Consider the following 10827-nt stretch of genomic DNA (forward strand, 5'->3'; position numbering starts at 1 on the left):
AGACTTAAGAAAGTGTTGAAGAAATTAGACAAATATCTCTAAGATCCTACCCAACTTTAAGTCCATTGATACTATGTCAAATGCAATGATGTTTTGTATAGAAGGCCAGAGGTTGGAGACACTGATGTTGAAAAAATCAAATAGAAGGCAATTGTAAAAATTCTGGCAAGAATGAAGGCTGGAAGGAGAGTGTTAGCAGAGAGCAAAGAAAAGAGGCAATAATTTGAGAAATACTGTAGAGGTTAAATCAATAGAGTATTTTTTAAATGTGATTAATTGGACAGGACATCAGGAATGAGGACGGAGAAAAATTACCATGAATAAAGTTTCAAATGTGGGTGTCTAGGTGAGGATGATGTCCTGATTAAAAAAAAAACAAGGAAGTTAGGAGCTAGATTCAAAGATCCTAAATGTGGTTTATTGGATAGTTTTTTTTCCCTGAAATTTTTTTCTATCCTCTAACAAAGCACAAAGCATTATAAAAAGCAGAATTAAGCATATGGATAGAAAACCTTTGTGGTCTTATTGCTCAAACCATTAATGAGACTCAACCAGAAAGTTTTGCCCCTCACTGACAAGAGAATTCAAAATTTCTTCAGATTCATGACTTTGTCATATTTTGGCTGAGTAGAGGAAAGGAGCATTACATGTCAACGATGGTCCTGAGTTTCTCTAGAACCACAAAGGAGCAATTACAGAAATATCTTTAGGTACGAGATGGTGATGACTAATTCTTAGTCCCCTATATAACAGAAAAAATTATCTTAAGTTGAAATACAATAGATATAAGTTAGAAGGAAAGACAGAGTCCTTGGTCATTTTTGACATTTGTAATGAGTCCCAAAGTCATGTTATCATGCTCTGTGCTGTCTTCTGTCTTGGTGTGGCCAGTTGTATACAAAATAGTTCCACTTCCACTGACAGATAAGATTTTGTGCTGAAATATAAACTCAAATCGGGAGGGAGAAAGACCTTTTCTTCACTGATTTAGTTCCATATGTTCAATAATTCAGAATGTGTCTAGGTCAGCAGAAACCGCCTGAGAGCAAAGTGAAATTGCACAATTAAATGTGTCAAGATAATAACATATTTACCAACTTGTTTAACTGCCATTCTCTTCTTGGGAAAAATTCAGTCTAATGACATACATCACAATTTAATGGCTCAGCATTTCTTTCTTTTTTTTTGGGAAGTGGAAAAACTCAAGCTTAGAAAGTGTTGTGGTATAAAGTCCATCCTCTTCTTTGCCAGCAAGACCAGTCAAAAGTGAAAACTTCTGGAAAGTAGAGCCCAACCATATGCCCCAGTTAGGCATTGATTCTCAAATTCATTGCTAGAGCAAAATGACTGAAACTTTGAACCAGGACAGTTATATTGGGATAGGGTATTTCTTACCCATAGTATTTTGCTTTCTTTTTGTGGCAATTAAATGGTCCAGTGGATGAGTATGGGACTTACAGTCAGGAAGATTGGAGTTTAGATCTAGCCTTAGATGCTAGCTGTGTAACCCTAGGTAAGTCACTTGTCTTAGCTTTAGTTTCCTCACCAATTAAAAAAAGGCGTAGTAATAGCACCTATCTCATAATATCCTTGTGAGGACCAAATGAGAAAACATATCTTAAAGCTCTTTGAGCAATTTAAAGCACCATATAAATGATAGCTGTTGTTATTTTCACTGATTTCACAGTCAGTTCCCACCTTCAGAATCATGATAATAAGAAAAACACATTTCCTTTTCCTTCTTTTTTATGCTTACATTGCCCATCTGTTGAGAAGTTATTGTGCTATACACTATGAGGTAATCACTCAAACTCATTTTATTCACATATCAAGTTTTTAAAATTGTGGTCAATTTTTTTTGTTTTTAACTGAATTATATTTTGTTACCCAATGTTTCTTATGTGGGTTTTATTTTTTTTTCTTTATCAGTTATCTGTTGTTTATTTGGTATTTGGGTTAGTATGACCCTTGAGAAATTGGTCGCATCATTGTACATATATAGATATTTTATATAATATGGAAATTTGCAGATGTGCACACACACATACATATAATCAGGTCCTCTGGAAATACATGGAGCCATGCTGTAGAGCCCTAATGGAAGGGAACACAAAGGTAATCAATGCATCAATAAAGTTTTATTACTATATGGTGTTTTGTGTCCAGGAATGATATCTTCTGGACCTAAGGGAACCCGTAGCACCTACAAGGATGGAGTTATATACCTGTGGGTTGCTGGCTCTGCTTGACAACAACTACTTCAAGATTGTACAAGTCATATCCAGCATTATATGCAAACAACAGCAGCATTTAACAAACAGTATTCGCAGTGTACTATTCCTCATTTCTAACTTTAAGAAGAGACTAGAGTGTATTCATAGGTTTTATATTTCTGTCATCCAATTACCAGTAAGAGGAAGGCTTTGACCTACTTGAAAAGTACATTTTACATAATTTCTTAACCATTGTCATGTTCTCTAGATAATAAAATGGCAGCACATTAAGAGGCTTTACAATTGAACTCTTTATGGATTCCCCAAAGAACATTTGCACTCTTCTTTCAATGGCCCTCCTCCTCTGGATTCAAGTTTACCTTCAAAAAGTCTAAAATGCCATTCTGCCTTAAGATAAATGGGACACCAAGGAAGAAATCATCTCTAATGCCATATAGACCTTTAATCATGTTGGAAATTGGATGAACTCTGCTAATTCTTCATAATGCTTTCTACCAGATATGCCACAGACAAGTCAATGGCCCAGGAAATACATCCCTTTTGCTTGATTACCTCATATGCACTTTCAACCACCTGTTTATGAACATCTTTCCAATTCTTGAATTAGCAGCAGTTCCCAAAGTAGGATAAAGATTCTTGTGAGAGACTCTGGCAACATTCACAACACTCCACACAGGAACAATGGAGTCTTCATGTTCCTCAAGGACCTATCTATGACAACTTGAAAAATGGACACCAAGTCTCTCCTCCATTAGACAATGGAAATGGGCAGAATCCAGATTGCAACCACTTCCAGTGACACAGTTTTTAATAAAGCCACTTAGTTTCTAGGCCATGTATGTCAAAATATGTGCTATATTGGAAACAATAAGCAGTTTGCCATTAGAGCTGTATTTAACAATATTGGAAATGATGATTTTAAAGATATTCACATTATGCTGGACCAAATTAAGATGACTTTCTCACTCCTGTTGATGTGCCCCAGCTGTAATAACAACTAGCTTTGAGTTTGCAGTCACACTGTAATCTTTGCCAGAAACAATCTTTGATGTTTTGAGGAAAAAGCTGCCATGTTGGAGATTTAACATCTCTCCCTTTAGTCTGTCTTCTAAGACATTAACCAGAGCATTTCATCAGCTAAATTCTTCATTAAGATACTGATGGCTGGAGGGGGTGGAGCCAAGATGGCCGCGTGAAGGCAGCGTCTTACCGGAGCTCTCTCACAAGGTCTGTCAGATTCCCATAAAAAAGTGAATTTGAGCAGATTTGAGAGAGTCAGAAACCACGAGCAGTCTGCGTGGGGCCAGTTTCCGAGCCAGGAGAGTCTGAAAGGCTGAAGACACAATCCTGTAGGCTCGGAGAGTGCTTGGCTGCAGAGCTGCTCCAGACCAAAGCAGAAACGGCCGGTGGGGAAATCCACGTGGGAGACGGGCTGGGAGAAAGCTGGGCGCCCGAAACCGGCGGAGATCCCCAGGACTCCCAACACAGGACGGCAGTCTGTGGAAGCCACGAGAGGCAGCGCAATGCCACCGGCCGTGAAAACACCCACTCCTGACGCTTGCAAAACCCAGAAACTCGGCTTCTTGAACTTCCGGAAGACTCAATGGCCAGGTAAAAGGCTCTAATCCCTCCCCACCTCACCCAGAGAATTCCTCGGGGAAAAAAAAAAAAGAGAACTGAAACAGAGGAGAAAGTAGTGGGGCCTCACAGGACAAATACTAGAAGCTCATTAGTCCCAGAGGGGCAGAGTCGGCAGGGGTCAAGGCTAACAGCCCAGACGTGACCTTGCTCCCCCAGGAGAAGTGCCAGACATCAGCTCAAACAACAAACAGCTGAGACCATTGCTGAAAAGCAAGTGCTGGAGAGCACCCACAGGGAGTGAGACGCCAGGGAGCCAGACCCCTCCCCCACACCTCAGGAAACTGAAGGTTATAATTCTAGACTCACAACCCACAAAATAAGAAAGCTGGGACAGAAAGCCCTGAGACCCACAGATAGAAATTCGTTGTAAAGCCAGCAAAAGGCAAACCAACATGAAGAAGAACACAAAAAAACCAAGGACAATAGATTCTTTTTATGGAGACAGGCAGGATCAAAATACAAATATGGAAGAAGTAAGTAATGATACAGTAGATACATCAGATACCTCAAAAGGTAATATGAACTGGTCTCCAGCCCAAAAAGCACTGCTGGAAGAGCTAAAGGAGGATTTTAAAAACCAAATTAGGGAGCTAAAAGAAAATATGGAAAAAAAGATTGGCGAAATGGCTACGGAGATTCAGAATCTAGAGAGAGAAAATCACACCCTAAGAGGCAAAATCAACCAATTGGAAAAGGAGACTCAAAAGCAAAATGTAAACACTAACTCATTAAAAACTAGACTTGAGCAAGTGGAAGCTAATGAATCTTTGAGGCACCAAGAAGTAATAAAACAAAACGTAAAGAATGAAAAAATAGAAAAAAATGTGAAATATCTGATTGGCAAAACAACTGACCTGGAAAATAGATCCAGGAGAGACAATTTGAGAGTTATTGGTCTACCAGAAATCCACGATGAAAAAAAGAGCCTTGACAATATCTTCGAAGAAATTATCAAAGACAACTGCCCAGAGGTCCTAGAACCAGAGGGCAAAATAGTCATTGAAAGAATTCACCGATCACCGCCTGAAAGAGATCCCAAACTGAAAACACCAAGAAATATTATAGCCAAATTTCAGAGCTATAAACTGAAGGAGAAAATACTGCAAGCAGCCAAAAAGAAGCAATTCAAATATCGTGGAACTACAGTCAGGATCACGCAGGATCTCTCAGCTTCCACATTAAAAGACAGGAGAAATTGGATTATGATATTCCGAAGGGCAAAGGAGCTGGGACTACAACCAAGGATCAACTACCCAGCAAAACTAAGCATAATTTTCCAGGCAAGGCGATGGACATTCAATGAAATAAGGGAATTCCAGACCTTCCTGATGAAAAGGCCAGAACTCAATGGAAAATTTGATCTCCAAATACAAAACTCAAGAGAGACATAAAAAGGTAACCAGGGAGAAAAACCCCACAAACCTTATTAACCAATAAGGATAGGTTGTTTACATCTTTATGTGGGATGATATCATCTGATGTATGTTTTATACATATATATATATATATATATATATATATATATATATATATATATATACACACACACACATATATAAGTCATTCTTGTGAATGGTACAACTATTATGACAATTGAAAGGGATATACATAGGTTGTGAATGCCTGTATAAATTAACTGAGGTAAAGATATAAAATATAAGTAAGAGATATAAAGGGAGGGCTATGAGGGAAGCGGTAAGGAGGTAGTAGAAAAGGGTAAATTACACCAAATGAAGTGGCACAAAAACATATTATATTAGAGGGAAAGAAGGGAGGGAGAAGAGCAGTATTTGAGCTTTACTGTCATCTGATCTAGTTCAAGAAGGGAATAACATACTCTGATAAGTTTAGAAATCTAACTTGTCTTACAGGAAGTGGGAGGGTAAGGGGGGAAAAAGGGAGGAGGGTGGTCAGAAGGGGGAGGAGAAGTAGCAAGTGGGTAACAGTAAGATAAGGGAGGGGAATAAAGAGGGAGGGGTAACTGAGGAAAGCGGCGGTCAAAAGCATAACTTTGTTGAGGAGGAGAAGGGGAAAGGGAGAAATAAAAGCATAAACAGGGGGAATTAGGATGGAGAAAAAGACACAGATAGAAATCATAACCCTGAACGTGCAAGGGATGAACATTCTCACAAAACAGAAGCAGATAGCAGAATGGATTAAAAACCATAATCCTACAATATGCTGTTTACAAGAAACGCATTTGAAACAGGGGGATACGCATAGTGTAAAGGTAAAAGGCTGGAGTAAAATATATTGTGCCTCAGCTAAAGTAAAAAAAGCAGGTGTAGCAATCCTAATCTCAGACAAAGCAAAAGTAAAGATAGATTCAATTAAAAGAGATAAGGAAGGACATTATATCCTGCTAAAAGGCACCATAAACAATGAAGCAATATCATTGCTTAACATATATGCACCAAGTGGTAAGGCATACAAATTCTTAGAGGAGAGGTTAAGGGAGTTACAGGAAGAATTAGACAGCAAAACTATAATATTGGGAGACTTCAACCTCCCCCTTTCTGAACTTGATAAATCTAACCTCAAACTAAATAAGAAAAAAGTTAAGGAGGTAAACAGAATTTTAGAAAAGGCACATATGATAGACCTCTGGAGAAAACTGAATGGGGATAAAAGGGAATATACTTTCTTCTCAAAAGTACATGGCACATACTCAAAAAATGACCATATAATAGGGCATAAAAACCTCACAATCCAGTGCAGAAAATCAGAAGTAGTCAATGCATCCTTTTCAGATCATGATGCAATAAGAATCATTTTTAATAAAGTACCATGGAAAAATAAGCTAAAAACTAATTGGAAACTAAATAATTTAATTCTAAAGAATGAGTGGGCCAAAGAACAAATCAGAGAAACAATAATTTCATTCAAGAGAATGACAATAAGGAAACAACATACCAAAACTTATGGGATGCAGCAAAAGCAGTTCTTAGGGGAAGTTTTATATCCCTAAATGCCTACATGAATAAAATAGGGAAAGAGGAGATCAAGGATCTGGGCATACAGCTGAAAAAGCTAGAAAAAGAGCAAATTGAAAACCCCCAATTAAATACCAAGTTAGAAATAATGAAAATCAAAGGAGAGATGAATAAAATTGAAACCAAGAAAACTATTGAATTAATAAATAAAACAAAGAGCTGGTTTTATGAAAAAAACCAATAAAATTGATAAACCTTTGGCCAATTTGATTAAAAAAAAAGAAAGAAGAAAATCAAATTACCAGTATAAAAAATGAAAAGGGTGAGGTCACCTCTAATGAAGAGGAAATCAAAACAATAATTAGGAATTATTTTGCCCAACTGTATGCCCATAAATTTGACAACCTTAGAGATATGGATGAATATCTACAAAAACATAAACTGCCCAGGCTAACAGAGAAGGAAGTGAAATTTCTTAATAGCCCCATATCAGAAAAGGAAATTGAGCATGCCATCAATGAACTCCCTAGGAAAAAATCTCCAGGGCCAGATGGTTTTACATGTGAAGTCTATCAAACATTTAAAGAACAACTAATTCCAATACTTTGTAGACTATTTGGGAAAAAAGGGGAAGAAGGAGTCCTACCAAATTCTTTTTATGACACAAATATGGTACTAATACCCAAACCAGGTAGAGTCAAAACAGAGAAAGAAAATTATAGACCAATTTCTCTAATGAATATTGATGCAAAAATTTTAAATAAAATATTAGCAAAAAGATTGCAGCAACTCATTACGAGAATAATACACTATGACCAGGTAGGATTTATTCCAGGAATGCAAGGCTGGTTCAATATTAGGAAAACTATTAGCATAATTGACCATATCAACAACAAAACTAGCAGAAACCATATGATCATCTCAATAGATGCAGAAAAGGCCTTTGACTAAGTACAACACCCATTCCTATTAAAAACACTAGAAAGCATAGGAATAAGTGGAACCTTCCTCAAAATTATAAATAGCATCTACCTAAAACCATCGACAAGCATTATTTGTAATGGGGATAAGCTAGATGCATTCCCAATAAGATCAGGGATGAAACAAGGATGTCCATTATCACCCCTATTATTCAATTTGGTACTAGAAACGTTAGCTGTAGCAATAAGAGAAGAAAAGGAAATTGAAGGAATTAGAATAGGAAAAGAAGAAACTAAATTATCACTTTTTGCAGATGATATGATGATTTATCTAGAGAATCCTAGAGAATCAAGTAAAAAACTACTTGAAACAATAAACAACTTTAGCAAAGTTGCAGGATATAAAATAAACCCACATAAATCCTCAGCATTCCTATACATTACTGACAAAGCCCAACAGCAAGAGATAGAAAGAGAAATTCCATTCAAAGTTACTGAAGGCACTATAAAATATTTGGGAGTCTATTTGCCAAGACAAACCCAGGGCCTATATGAACATTACTATGAAACACTTTTCACGCGAATAAAATCAGATCTAAATAAATGGAAAAATATCAGCTGCTCATGGTTAGGCTGAGCTAATATAATAAAAATGACAATTTTACCTAAATTAATCTATCTATTCAGTGCCATACCAATCAAACTACCAAAAAATTATTTTACTGAGCTGGACAAAATAATAACAAAATTCATTTGGAAAAACAAGAGGTCTAGAGTATCTAGGGTATTAATGAAAAGACATGCTAGAGAAGGTGGTTTAGCCACACCAGATATTAAACTGTACTACAGAGCAGCAGTCATCAAAGCTGCCTGGTACTGGTTAAGAAATAGGGGTGTGGATCAGTGGAATAGGATAGGTACACAAGTAGGAGAAATCAACAAGTTTAGCAATCTACTCTTTGATAAACCCAAAGAGGCCAGCTTCTGGGCTAATAATTCACTATTTCACAAAAACTGTTGGGAAAATTGGAAAATGGTAGGGCAAAAACTGGGTGTAGACCAATATCTTACACCATATACCAAAATAAAGTCAAAATGGGTTCATGATTTAGGAGTAAAAGCTGATACTATAAGTAATTTGGGAAAGCAAGGAATAGTTTACTTATCAGATTTATGGAAAAGTAAAGAATTCGTGACCCAACAAGAGATAGAGAGCATTACAAAATGCAAAATGGATAATTTTGATTATGTCAAATTGAAATGTTTTTGTACAAAAAAAGCCAATGCAACAAGAATTAGGAGGGAAGCAGAAAATTGGGAGAAAATCTTTGCAACTAGTATCTCTGATAAAGGCCTCATTTCTAAAATATACAGGGAACTGAGCCAAATATATAGGAATACAAGCCATTCCCCAATGGAGAAATGGTCAAAGGATATGAACAGGCAGTTTTCAGAGGAAGAAATTAAAGTTATCTATAGGCATATGAAAAAATGCTCTGGATCACTACTGATTAGAGAAATGCAAATCAAAACAACTCTCAGATACCACATCTCTCCTGTCAGATTGGCTAAAATAACAAAACAGGAAAATGATAAATGCTGGAAAGGATGTGGGGAAATTGGAACATTGTTGCATTGCTGGTGGAGTTGTGAGCTGATCCAGCCATTTTGGAGAGCAGTTTGGAACTATGCCCAAAGGGCTATAGATATGTTCATACCCTTTGACCCAGCAATACCACTTCTAGGGTTGTATCCCAAAGAAATCACACAAGTAGGAAAAGGACCCATATGCACAAGGCTATTTATAGCAGCTCTTTTTGTGGTAGCCAAGAATTGGAAATCAAAGGGATGCCCATCAATTGGGGAATGGCTGAACAAGCTGTGGTATATGAAGGTGATGGAATACTACTGTGCCATAAGAAATGGGGATGATGCAGACTTCATAACACCCTGGAAAACCTACACGACATAATGCTGAGTGAGCGGAGCAGAGCCAGGAGAACGTTGTGCACAGCCAGATATATGGATTCCATGAGGACCAACCCTGACATACTGCACTCTTCTCAGCAACCTAAGGGGCAAGGACAACTCCAGGGGACTCATGATGGAGAATGCTATCTTCATCCAGAGAAAGAACTGTGAAGTTTGAATACAGAACGAGGCACACTACATGCTCGCCTTTTCTACTTCTCTTTTGTTTTTGTTCTTGGTTTTTTTTTTTTTTTGGTTCTGTTTCTTCTTTCTCATGATTCATTCCGTTGGTCAAAATTCTTCTCCACAACTTGACTAGTGCATAAATTAATTCAATGCGAAGTTATACAGGACAGTTATATGAGCTTCCATGCCATCTTGGGGAGGGAGCGGAGAAAATCTGGAATTCAAAACTATGTAGAACCATGTGTGGTAAACTAAAAATAAATAAATTAATTAAAAAAAATAAAAGTCAAAGAGAAAATTGAAAAAAAAAAAGATACTGATGGCTTATGCCATGCCAACTTCACCAAGCAAACAATAATGATCTTGTTATGGGGAACCTGGTCTTCCTTTAGGAAATTCACAATCAGCTAATCCTTGACAATAGTTCCCATTTTGGGGGAAATAGAGGTTGCTGACCAGGCTGTGAAAGTTCTGAGTTAGATGTGAGACTGCTGCTCCCTGACCCAAGCCACTAGGGTTTTTAATCACTTCTTTAACATATGTTGAGCTCAGGTTCTGGGTTCTCTATTTTGTTTCTTTCTTTAACTATTTCATTATTATTCAAGGACAAGTTTTTTATAATAATGGCTTTATGTTACATTTTAACAGGTACCTTCACCAGTCTTTATTTTTTTGACATTCTTGATGTTCTCTGTCCTGCCTTGATAGAGTCTTGACCTTCGAGTCACAGACCTGGTTTTAGAAACCTGGAAATGCCATTTTCTACCTTTATCAACTTTATCAACTTTGATGAGTAACTTTAGGGAAAACAATTTAAAAAAATAGTCTCTCTGTCTCTCATAGCAGTAGGCAAAAAAAAAAGTCAATTTGTGTACATACATCAAGCAATTTGACAAAATCCAACAAGCTCAAACAATATGTAAAATTTAATCATACAATTCC

At 37.1% G+C, this 10827-nt stretch overlaps 1 pseudogene; it reads right to left on the minus strand.

The window, feature by feature from the left end:
• Window positions 1-2500: 2500 nt before the first annotated feature.
• Window positions 2501-10316, minus strand: LOC118842391 (annotated as a pseudogene).
• Between the last annotated feature and the right edge of the window lie 511 nt (window positions 10317-10827).

This window comes from Trichosurus vulpecula, chromosome 3 (assembly GCF_011100635.1).
Source record: "Trichosurus vulpecula isolate mTriVul1 chromosome 3, mTriVul1.pri, whole genome shotgun sequence".
NCBI lineage: Eukaryota > Metazoa > Chordata > Mammalia > Diprotodontia > Phalangeridae > Trichosurus > Trichosurus vulpecula.